The following is a 12,615-nucleotide window of genomic DNA, read 5'->3' on the forward strand; positions in this document are numbered from 1 at the left end:
GACTCGTGGTGGAGTAGCGGTGACGGTTAGAAACGGTGGTGAGTGATGGGAGAAGAAGAGAAATGTGGAGGTGCTAGGGCTTCTCTGAGAGAAAAAGGATACGGGAGATGAGAGAACATGAGTGGTGTGTGTAGAGTATGCTATAAAATGAAAGGGAAATGATAAGCTTACACTCTTTTTTACACTAACACCGTATAATTATACATATAATACATACATTATATTATTTTATGATTTGTTTTGTCTCGATTTTTGTGCAAGGAAAATTTTCTTTTGTTAATTTTTACAGTGTAAGCTACGGTGTACAGGAAAAGAGAGTAAGCATAGCATAGCTCAAAATGAAACTACATGTTTTGCACTAGTGGAGGAACCGGGCGGGCCAGGGTACCTGCGGTCCAGACTTTCTTACCCGGCCCGCCCATTTAAACCCAGATTAACCCGCAATCAACACCCGTTTGACCCGTTGAACCGTTTGAATCCGCCCAATTTTATTTTTTTCTTCGGTTTTTGTCGGGTTGGGTCGGGCCTTCGTTTTTTGTCCAGCCCTACCAACGGGCATTCCTAAACGATCACGGTGTGTAACACTTGGCGAAAATCGAAAACGAAGTAAAAAAGTTTCGATAGGACATACACGAGGGGTGTTCATGGTTGATTATTTTAAAAAATGAAACCATAATGATGTTCAAACCATTTAAATGGTTTGGATTTATAACCATAACCACATTTTAATCAAAACTAGTCATAAAACCGATTATAAATTTGGTTATGGTTATATAACCGGTTTTTTAAAAAAAACTGTTTTAAAAAATATATTATATAAATATTTTTTCGATATTATAAAAAAAAAGGATTTTAGATAATAACATAATTATAACGAATCCAAAAAAAATAAACCGGTTAATAACTATTTAATTATATCCGAATTATTTGAATGGATAACCGAACCATTATTAACTAAACCGGTTAATAACCATTCAATTATATTCGGATATTTAAAACGGATTTAAATTTGATCCTCATAACCAGATATTTTGCACATCCCTATACCCGAGCTTTTGTAAAGTTCTCTCGAAACATTGTATTTTTTGGTAGGTTAGGGATGTATTGAACGGTATCAGGTGCAGATTTGAGAGATATTGCATACAAATGAAACAAGGATATAGGGGGTTGAAGTTTGATTTTGAAACCGGTATTGTTTCTGTAGGAAATACTTGTACGGCCCATACGGTGAGTTGCGTAGTCAATTTTAATTCTTGGCTTTTCATCCCTTATCATTATTCTTATTCTCATATGTCATAAATTTGCAGAATATGAAGATGGAAAACATAACGTCTGTTCACAAACATGCGATCCTATATTTTAAGGCCTTGAAAGTCATTTTTGAGGATATTTTTGAGGAATGTCTCAAGTCTAAGAAAAAGAAGGAAAAGTCTGATAATAGTAGAACACTACAAGAAAATTAATAGATTGCGACGGTTATTTTGACTCATTACGACGGTTAAAACCGCCACAATTTACAATCCACGACGGTTACAGTCCCGTCGCAGAGTCGTGTGTCCCCAACCTGTTTTGCGACGGTTTAAAAAACTGTCGTGCAAATTGTCGTTAGTCTTATTGCGGCGGTTTTAACCGTCGCGAAGTCTAAATACAATGTGTATTTTTTAAAACTAGCTACAAGGGGTTTATAACCCCCGCTAAATATATTAATTTTAAAAATATATATATGGTGCCCACTCTAGCTATTAAATTCGAAACGAGACATTCAAAATATCTTTAAAACTCATATTTAGAAGTTTATATTTTCTTGTAAATATGTGTAGTAATACTTGTTACACATATTTGCATATGAATAATAAATAAAAATTATTTATAGGGAAATAGGTATATAAACATATTTCAAGAATAGTGTTAGTTAATGATTAACCTTGTGATTGACATTTGATACTTCAAGTAAATAGAAATCTAAAATTAATCTTAGAACTAAATGAAACATGGAAGATTAGAGATTTCATTTTCTCTATGAACTCATATACATTAAAAATATAAATCATTGAGAAGTTTGTTGAATCTAACATATTGAATCCATGTTGTGACAGAATAAAAGAGTATTACAGCCTCCTTGCTTCACACTTGTATCGAGATATGATTCCACCCTGCTTCACACTTGAATCTATAGATATTATTTCACCTCCATCTTTAAAAGAAACTGGAAAAAGACCAAGACAATATAACACACAACCTTCATGATAATAAAAACAAAACACATTGTAATCTATAGCTATGATCCATTGATTTATTTATAAAAAATGAAGTCATTAGTTGTACGTGGATGCTACTAATGTTTGTATTAGTTGTACGTGGATGCTTTTAACTTTCAATAACATTAATTAGTTTTTTAAGAACATTCTAAATTTTAATGAAAATGGATTATGTTTGTTTCATAAGACTGACCATCAAAAGAAAAAAATATAGATATTATATAAAATGGATTATGTTTCTAATCAAATAAATATTTGAAAATAAATTATGACATATACATATTTTAATACAACCTACTCAACTTGGCAAACTTTATCTGTCTCAACCTTAACCCTCTCTTCTTTTTCATTTCTATTTATTTTACTAATATCATGTAATTAAATACATCTTCGACTTGTATCCACATAATGAAAGAAATCAAATCCTTATATGCAGTGGAGAATATAGTTCCATGTGGAAAGAAAAACTTACATGGCTTGGTGGCTTGGTGGAATATGTTTACCACTCAAGAGATCAAGCAATAGAGTTCCAAAACTGTAAACCACACTCTCTGCTGTCACTCTACCTGCACACCAAATGGAGAAAAGAGAAACAGTCATGTACCAATACTTGTAATTCAATTATAAAACTTCTATTTCTTTAGTAAGTAGGTACTTTTGAATATTCACAAGTACAATTCAAGAAAAACCAAAAAATGAACAGAACTGCGTTGAGAAGATTGATATGTGACTTACAATGAACTCAACGGTCCGGATTGTCGGTCAATAATAACAATATAGTACAATCAGGATCACAAAGAATCGGCTAAATTCAAACGAGTATAGCCTAATCAGGTGTAAAATCACAAAACGAGTTAACGAAGGCTAGTGTTTACTCTTCTAAATACGAGTTAACAAACATAGAGAGAAATTATTTAAGAGAGAATGGTAATAGAGGATTTAATATTGATTTGATTGTGAGAGAAATAAACTGAAGAGGATATGCAATTTCCAACAGAACCAAACAACGTAATTTTTACAAAATCTATTGTGAAATTGGTCCAGACAGAAAGAAGGTATCAAAACAAAACACTAAAATTTCATTAAAAATCTCATTAAGGCATATCATAATTCATAGATCACAGTTCATATTGTAAATTACACAAAAATGATATAAATGTATTGAGTTGACCTCTTTGTATATTATCATGGAACAGTGTTATTTACCTTCAAATTTTGCAGCTCTGAGTATCAGACAACAACCCAAGATGTCATTAGCTACAGAAAATATGTTGTGTTGTGAATGATTACCTACAAAAGCATAAACAGAAAACAATCGGTACTACTATTTCGATGGAGCTAGCAGCAATGCTTCAGCGTAAGCTTTGAAACAAATAATTGGTATTTTGAAGGAATAATATCAAGATGGTAAATTATTTGAAGAACATATTGCTCAGAGAAAAAGTAAGATAAAACTTTTTTGTATATTTCATAAGCTAAAGTTCTGAATACAAAAGAAACTATAGCATGGGATTCATAGTGAAGTAGTCTAACTGATTACAGAACCATCTAGTTTTACTTGAGTTAAATCCTCAACTGAACTCTAACACAATTTCGTATTATATTACTCAATTCTCCAAACGATCCAATTTCCACACATACAAAACTATGAAAGAACAGTTAAACAACACACTTGTATTAATTTTTAGGGAATGGTGAGCTTTTAGACATATGGTTAAACAACACCATGAAACTTACTTTACACACCAACAAAACTAAGAAAGAACTGGATATTTAATTGGAGAACAAAATTCAATTACTAAAAAAAACTTCAATTCAAAGGTTTTAAACCCTAAATCCCCAAATACCAGAAGAATCGATTGAAACTAAAAGCTTCAACTCAAATGTTTTAAACCCTAAATCCCCAAATACCAGAAGAATCGATTGAAAAAAGGCTTCAATTTAAAGGTTTTAACCTTATGAAAGAAACTTAGGGTTTGAGAACACAAACCTGTTAAGCTTTATGGTGATGGTGGTTGCTTTGACGATGTGAGTGGCTGAGAGAGGAAGAAGTTCCTTTGACGTGAGTGTGCTTCTTTTTCTCCAAGGGCGTGTGTTTTTGAATAAGAGAATAAAAAAATTAAAAATTAGGATACGAAGAGTTTTAGAGCGAATTGAGATAAGGGAAGACGACGGATGGCTATCACCGTCGCAACCTTGTAATTGGGTGAAGCGTTTGGGGTGGCGACAGGTGCTCCAACTGTCGTGACTTGAATTTTTTAGAAATAGACGGGGACGGTTGATTTACCGTCGTGATATTTTAGCGTGTTTTGAGATGAAGGTGGCGACAGGTGCTCTAACGGTCATGACTTGGTATTTTCAACAATTTTTTTTTATGTTAAAAGTAAGAGAAATAAACTCCCAAACTATAGCCTTTTAGTTTACAAAACCGTGCACTTGTTGCTTGGAAAGTTACTTTTTCCATTCAAAAATTTTATTAAAAAATACAGTTATTTAATTTATTTTATTAGAAAATGAAGGGTAATTAGGAAATAAATTATGGTTAATCTAAAATTCTCTAATCCATTTATTTATAGTTATAGATGTTAACTCTTGTTTTTTAGGGGCGACGGTTGTTATACCGTCGTAATATTTAATAATTCTTTAAAAATGTAAGGGCGGTAGAAGTATACCGTCGTGATACGCGTCTTAATATTATAGTTACGACAGTTATCAAGTAACTGTCGCAATTTTTGTGTCGTAAAAACATAATTTTCTTGTAGTGGAAGGATGTTCTCAACAGCGGGAGCGAGTAGTAGTGGTAAACGGATGTCGACGACGTCTAAAGACACATCTAAATCCATCAAGAAACCCAAAGTCTCGTTCAAAAAAATCATGAATGAGATTGAGAGTTCGCCTCCGGAATTGACTCGTTTTATTGATAGGTTTCGGACTATCTTTGATACATGGAAATTACATCATGAAGATATCTTTACCAAAATATGTCAATATTTTATTGACAATGATTTTTTAATTGATTTGTTTATGAGACTTAATGACAACGAATTTCGGGAACAAATAATTCTTCTAAAGAAGAAAAAATTGGATGGTGGTGCTTGATGCTGAATAGTAACCTCAGAAATACCCCATTTGTGGATATGTATTCTCATGACTATTTTATATATGTTCTAAGATATTTTCGTAACACCTTTTGAATTATTAAATTTATCTTTATGTTCTGTCCTGGAAATGTTTTTTTTAAGTCCTTCCTACCCTGACTATCCTTGGGACACTGCTTTCTGTAGTAGCATCAACATTCTCTTCTTGATGAGTACTTGATATCCATGCACAATGAAGTTTTAAATTCATAATTTTGTTTAAATGGCTATATGTCTGAATGTACTGCAAATTCATTCATTCCATTTAGTTTGTAACCAAATCAACCATTTCACTTTATTTTATGATTCATAAAAAGTTAGACATGTAGAATCAAAAGATTAATTCCATATCACAAACTACTCAAGTGCTTATTTCAAAAACTGCTTTTTTGTAAACAACTAAACATACAATCTTCAACTTTTGAATTGCATTTCATCCTTTTGTCTTCATGATAATTTCAAACATGAGAAAAATATATAATTTTTTTAATTATTTATGTTATTAATATTTTTATTTTGGTCTCCTAATCTTAGGGTGTTGCTTACCTTGTGGGATCACCAAACACCTTGGAGATTTTAATTGTGTATATATGTATTGTATTTTACTAACCTTAATCAAAATAGCAAAATATATATGTCTTGTTTGTTTTACTTTTCTTTTGTAAGGTGATGTTTTGGATTGACAAGATTAGAAGATGCTGCAATTATTCTTGGTTCCCTCTGACGGAGGGGCAAGAGAGTATGAGCGTAAGAGAAAGAGAAAGATTCAGGAAAATCTGAGTGAAGTCCAAACGCAGCGTTTCCTAATGTAATAATATTATTAGTACCTTTTAGACGGTTGCTTCTATATACGGGACACACTATTTCAAAGTGTGTGGAGAACTGTGATATGTTTAGGGGTGGCAAACGGACATGCCGGTCCGTTTAGGCCCGTCCCGTAAAAGTCCGCGAAAAAACGTGGCGGGGCGGGGCAGATTTTTTTAAGAGCGTCGGTCTAAAACCTTGCCCCGCCCTGCAAAAAAGTGAGTGCGGGGAAAGCCCGCGGGCATTCGGCTTTTTAGGCCTAAAAATAGTATAATTCTATGAAAAAACAAATGTCCGCAAAAGCCCACAAAAAATGGGACGGGGCGGGACGGACACATTAAAGAAAGCGGGCCTAAAATCTTGCCTCGCCCCGCAAAAAAGTGTGGGTAAAATGGACTTTTCCCGCGGGCCGGACCCGTTTTGCCACCCCTAGATCTGTCACATGCAATAGGTGTATGGTGATAAGTCATGGGTGTTGTGATCCCCCATTTTTTGTTAAGTAATGGGTGTATGCTGATAAGTCACGGGTTTTTAATAAGCATACAGGCTTGGGCCTTAAAATCCAAGCCCGAATTTTTTTCGGGCTTTTTAGCCAGGCCCGATAAAACCCGCAAAAAATATGGCCGAGCCCGAATGGGTTGCGAGCCGCCGGCCGGCCCGAATAAATTACCAATTAAAAAAAAATTATATCTTTATATAGGTTTGAAGGTATCCTTATTAAAGTTCTATTATTTTTCAAATGTTTAATTAACCAAAAAATTTATAGTATATCTTTATTTTCAACAACCAATTTTTTAATTTTATTTTATATAACTAGATGATGACAATAATATTGATAAATATGATGGAAATTTGTGAAGATTGACCAAGTTATTGAGATGATTTTTTTTTTTTAAATTACTTGCACCGTCCATACAGATTCACATGAAAGATAAGTTATTAAAACTCCAATACTATCCACATATGCATGCCATCCTTTTATTAACTATTAGTTTATAATATAATATATTAAACCTAAAAAAAAGGCATTTGATTTTGCATGGTAAGTAGAAACAAATAGAATCACATTGCATGCCCACTTTATCTTATATAAATATAAAAACACACACATTACATATTAGGTAGGTGCAGCTCATGACTTGCATTGGTATGTTTGACGTGTTTGTTCAGTGCATGTGTAGTTCACACTCCTGCATCAGGTAAAGCAGCAAGTAGAACTGTATTCAATGTGCCAACCGGAATCGGATTCCCTTATGCTTTTATTATACTGCCATCTCTCTTGTGCCATTAATAACCATTGGATATAATCTAAATGGTTGTTTTCTCACATGTTTAATGCAGATTTTGGCTTAAGATTAATCCAAAGGCCCATGTTAAAGCAGAAGGGGCAGAAGGAGATAATAAATTGGAGAGAATCCAAATCCGTGCCACCACTAATAACAACAAATGCGCCTGCATCAGCTGAAGAAAGACTCCAAATGAATATGCAGCTGCACTGAATGCGCCTGCAACATCAGGCAGGTGTGTGCTTACAAGGTCATCACTAGAAGCACCTCAATTCCAAATGAGACAAATACACCTCAAGCTGACATCATAGCTTGTCATAGACCACATGGGCAACATCCAAACTTGTGTTAGAGAAGGCCAACAATGAGTGACCTTTTATCTGTGCACCCTTCACTTTTTGAATACCCTAAGCCTACTAATTAATAGGTAGGTGCAGCTCATGACTTGCATTGGTATGTTTGATGTGTTTGTTCAGTGCATGTGTAGTTCACGCTCCTGCATCAGGTAAAGCAGCAAGTATAACTGTATTCAAGGCTTTTTCACCAACGGCTCTTATCGGCCTCAACTATGATCTGAAATCTCCAAAGTTTGAGTTCTTGTCACATGCAAACCCTTCACTTTTTGAATACCCTATGCCTACTACTTAATAGGTAGGTGCAGCTCATGACTTGCATTGGTATGTTTGATGTGTTTGTTCAGTGCATGTGTAGTTCACGCTCCTGCATCATGTAAAGCAGCAAGTAGAACTGTATTCCATGCGCCAGCACTAATAACAACAAATGCATAAAAGAGAAAGAGAAAGAGATCTCTTGGGTGAATATACTGCAAATGTTGAAGAAGTTCAAGGCATCCTAATTTCTGGGTGAATATACTGCAAATGATAGCTACCTTTTTCGAAGTCCTGATCATTGTATTTCATTTTTCATAGTAAAATAAAAAGTGATTAGAGATGTGAAAATGAGGAATACATTACTTGACTCTTGTGTATAAATATTGTTAGTGTTGCTCATTGCATCTTAGTTGTCGAGAAAGAATCAAGTAAACAAATACTCCGTCCGTTCCTTTTTAATTGTCACACTTGCCAAAATCTCTATAACCAAGACAACTAAAAAAGAACAAAAATGTTCACATTTTTTCCTAATTTACCCTTACCTTTATCTTTATTCAGCTCACCATTCCGCTTTTCTATAAAAAAAAGTAAGGGTATAATTGATTTTATACTTATAAAGTGACAATTAAATAGAAACAATTTTTTTTGACAAGTGTGACAATTAAATAGGAACGGAGGAAGTACTTGTTTTTGAGGAAAAAAAAGACAAAAATAAAGAATGTTATTTCCTGACATATATCTACTTTTAATATAATAAAGTAGAATACATATGAAATTCTATCATTAACCCTCTAATCACTAATTTGAGGGTGATTATTAGGGACACAACGGTAATTGCATATCCTTTTATAATTTAATTAAAAATATATATTCCTTAATCATTACATAACCTTTCAATTGTCCATTTTATTTTCCATAATTAATACTAACATGATGCCTTTGTAGATAATTGTGCAAATCTGCATGGAATACAGCAAACCCAATTCCAAGGGCTCAATGTAATCATTCTACATCAACTTTACGTATTCCAAACCTCTCCAAATAAATAAGTAACAACAACAACTTTTATATGCTCTGACAACTGAAAGAAAGAAAAACTCCCAAACCCTTATTAAACATATTTTTTCTCTTTTGAAGGAAATTGTGCGTTGGAAAAAGACAACATACCTTTGTCATTTCTCTTCTATTCATTCATTCAAATCAGATCTTACCATTTATTTAACCAAATGGCTGATTTCATTTGTGGTTTTGTTTGGTTGCCTTTCGTTCCATCTTCCACCATCCTCTGCAAAATAATTTTTCCGTTCCCTCTTCCACCATCATCTGCAAAACAGGTTCCTTCCATCTCTCTGTTTGTATTGATTTTTTGAATTTTGATTGTTTGTTTGATCGTTCTTCTTCTGTATACGTTACATGTCCATGTTTTTAGGTTTTTAGTTTATCGATTTGTTTTGAGATTTGATTTTTTTCATGTGTATTTTTATAATTAGTGAAATTAATAATTATTAGGGGGATCTACTAATTTGTATTATTATGTTGTGGCAGATTTGGAATAATGCAAGACAAGAAAGGTTTCATAGTCCTGGTGCTACATTTTTAGAGGTGCTGATTGTTGTGTTTTAGTATGTGATGTAAATATACACAACATTTGATAGACAAGGTTCATGTTGTATATATAATTGGAAAGAGTTTAAAACTTGGTGATGATATGTGGTTTGGATTTTGATTCCCTCTGTTCTTATTTTTTGGAGCTTCTTCTTTTCTCAGTGAATTTTTGGTTCCTTTCCACTGTTTTTTCAATTTTTTTCGCCCCCTCCTCTTCTCCATAGATCTGTACTACTTTTATAATGAAACTTTAGGGTATTGACATTTAATTGTAAATAATTTACTTTAAAGTTGAATGATTTTGTGTCGGTTTGAGATTGAATCTAATGAGGAAAGGCTTGATCTTGATTTGTTTTATGGTGCAATTTTGGGACTGAATTGAAATGAGTTTATGCAGGTTTTGATTTGGATGATTTGGTACTAATTTGAATATTTTGTGAGATTTGAAACTGATGAAAGATACAAGAACGACTTGATTGATTTTTTTTTGTTTATGGTTTAGAATTTAGGGAGGAAAAAAAGCTAGGGATTAGCGTCCTTCTATGAGCAACCTACCTTATTTTGATACCTCTGCGAAAGAGAGTTACAATGTTGATGATACATTTTTTTTCTTCTAAAATTGCATCAGAAAATGAACATGAACTACGTAGGTAAGAATATACCTTTTGTTTTTCTTGAAAATTATGAATAAATTAAATATATTTGATGATACGACAAAACATTGTTATTTCATAGCAGTTATTTTCGAGGAATTTTTGAAGGTCCATTAGAAGCAGTAGCCTTAGAAGCATTAGAACAGGGAAGTGGTTGTGCATGTTGAAGTTGATGTTTATAATGGAGCAATGGAAAAAGTGAAAGAAGCTTTTAAAAAAAATAAGAATAAGTAAAGCAACTTTGATCTATTTTAAGCCAATAAAATATAAAAGCTATTTTTGTATTTAGGTAGAATATGTAGAGTAATAAACCATCTTTGTCTTCATATTATTTGTATATTTTTAGAGCTAGGTGTATTTAGGTAGAATATGTAGAGTAATAAACCATCTTTGTCTTCGTATTATTTGTATATCTTTGGAGATATGTAGTGTGATAGTTCACATGCACATATATCTCTTATAATTTTCACATATCATTAATTTAATTTTTTTGATATAGTTGGTTGATTTTATTCTCTCAAAGGTTAGTGTTTAAATATCATTAATTTAATTTTTTGATATAGTTGGTTGATTTTATTCTCTCAAAGGTTAGTGTTTAAAAACTGGGATAGAGAAATCGGAGAATATATTTGCATCATTTATTGACCAAGTTATCTCATTACAAAAGTTGTTGAATATAATAACTTGATTTTTTTAATTTGTATTGAAGGTGCTTTTGGATGAAATTGATTTTATATTTTTCATTAATGATGAGATTTTCTTTTATTATTAAACTGATTTTATAATTTTTATTAATTTTGAGATTTTTTATGATAGTTCCAAACTAGAGGCGAGCAGAGCATGTGTTCTAATATTCTAATATTTTTTAGTGAGTAAGACTCCCTTAGCCACGACCCAAAGTGAAAATATTTGGACACACAATTAAATAAAATTGTAAAAAAAATAATTTAATTGTAAAAAAATTAATTTAATTTTATCTATTTAATTTTATTACACCTTTAATTTATGCATTTATATGGATTAAAGCAAAATAAGTGTAATTGTTCAATTGCAAACTTTATTATAATATTTTCGCGTCTAAAAGATCTTTATTCATAAAATGGCAGAAAAGTGTCTTATATTTTCTTTAACAACTCTATTAGTTGGGTAAGATAATCCAAAACTAAATTAGTTGTGTAAGATAATCCAAAACTAAAATTGTGTATTGATTTTATAAAAAACTATATTCACTTATCTCTAATAAAGTAAAATTTAAATATATGTAACTATTACACAAAATATACATTAAAAAATTAAATTGAATATAGGTGGAGATTTGTTAATTAGACACGGACGAATAAGCTCCACCGAATTTGGAACCATGGTAAAAAAAATAGATAAATGGTGACTATCTAATTATATACGCTTAAAAACATTGTTGTTACTCAAAATCTTTTGCAACAACTTGAAAAACATAAATGGAGAATAATTTATTCCTTTTATTTAAAAAAACATATTAAAAAAATAATTAATAAATATATAATAATTATACTTTGCTTGCAAAATTAACATTAAGAAGTTATTTCAAAGAACCGTTTTAAATTGGTATATTATTTATTCTTATAATTTTAAAAAATAACTAAAAATAATGAATAATAAATAAAGGGTGAATATTTAATTATATACGTCACATAAAAAATTGGAGAATACTTTGTTCTTTTTATTTTAATAGAAACAAAATGATATTTATAAGAAATGAAAATCTTAATTTAAATGCTTATCATTCAATTCATATAACAAATACCTATATTGTTTACCAGAAAAAACAATAATAGAATGAAAATATCAAAATATTAATTGCATGACAATAAAAAATGGGAAGACAATAATTGAATGACAATAATAAATGGTATCAAAATTTTAATTTATCAAAAACCTATAGTAATATTTTTATGATAAAATATTATTAGTTATACTAAAAAATATTACAAACATTTATTTTTGGTAAAAAAAACACAGATAATAATAATAATAATAGGTGAATACACAAAATTCACAAGATCATTTTAAAAAAACTTTTTTTAGTAGAAGACAACGGACCCCACGAAGCAAGACAAAAACCAAAGCAAGGATATGAAGCGATTCCAAAAGTGAATGAGCAATTTTAATTTTTTGACAATGAGTCATGTTAGAATAAGATGCTATAATTTACTGCTAATTTCGTACAATTAGTTCATATTTTTTTTACCAACAAATGAACAATAATAATAATAATAATAATA

At 31.4% G+C, this 12,615-nt stretch overlaps 1 long non-coding RNA gene across 1 annotated transcript; it reads right to left on the reverse strand.

Annotated features, from left to right (window-relative positions):
* Nucleotides 1-1,734: 1,734 nt before the first annotated feature.
* On the reverse strand, nucleotides 1,735-4,645 carry LOC131646226 (uncharacterized). The gene is made up of 4 exons (XR_009297350.1): nucleotides 4,249-4,645; nucleotides 3,465-3,548; nucleotides 2,731-2,824; nucleotides 1,735-2,206 (listed from the first exon to the last, which is right to left on the reverse strand). It is a non-coding gene; the product is annotated as an uncharacterized LOC131646226 (long non-coding RNA).
* Between the last annotated feature and the right edge of the window lie 7,970 nt (nucleotides 4,646-12,615).

Source organism: Vicia villosa, linkage group LG2 (genome assembly GCF_029867415.1).
Source record: "Vicia villosa cultivar HV-30 ecotype Madison, WI linkage group LG2, Vvil1.0, whole genome shotgun sequence".
NCBI classification, from domain to species: Eukaryota; Viridiplantae; Streptophyta; class Magnoliopsida; order Fabales; family Fabaceae; genus Vicia; species Vicia villosa.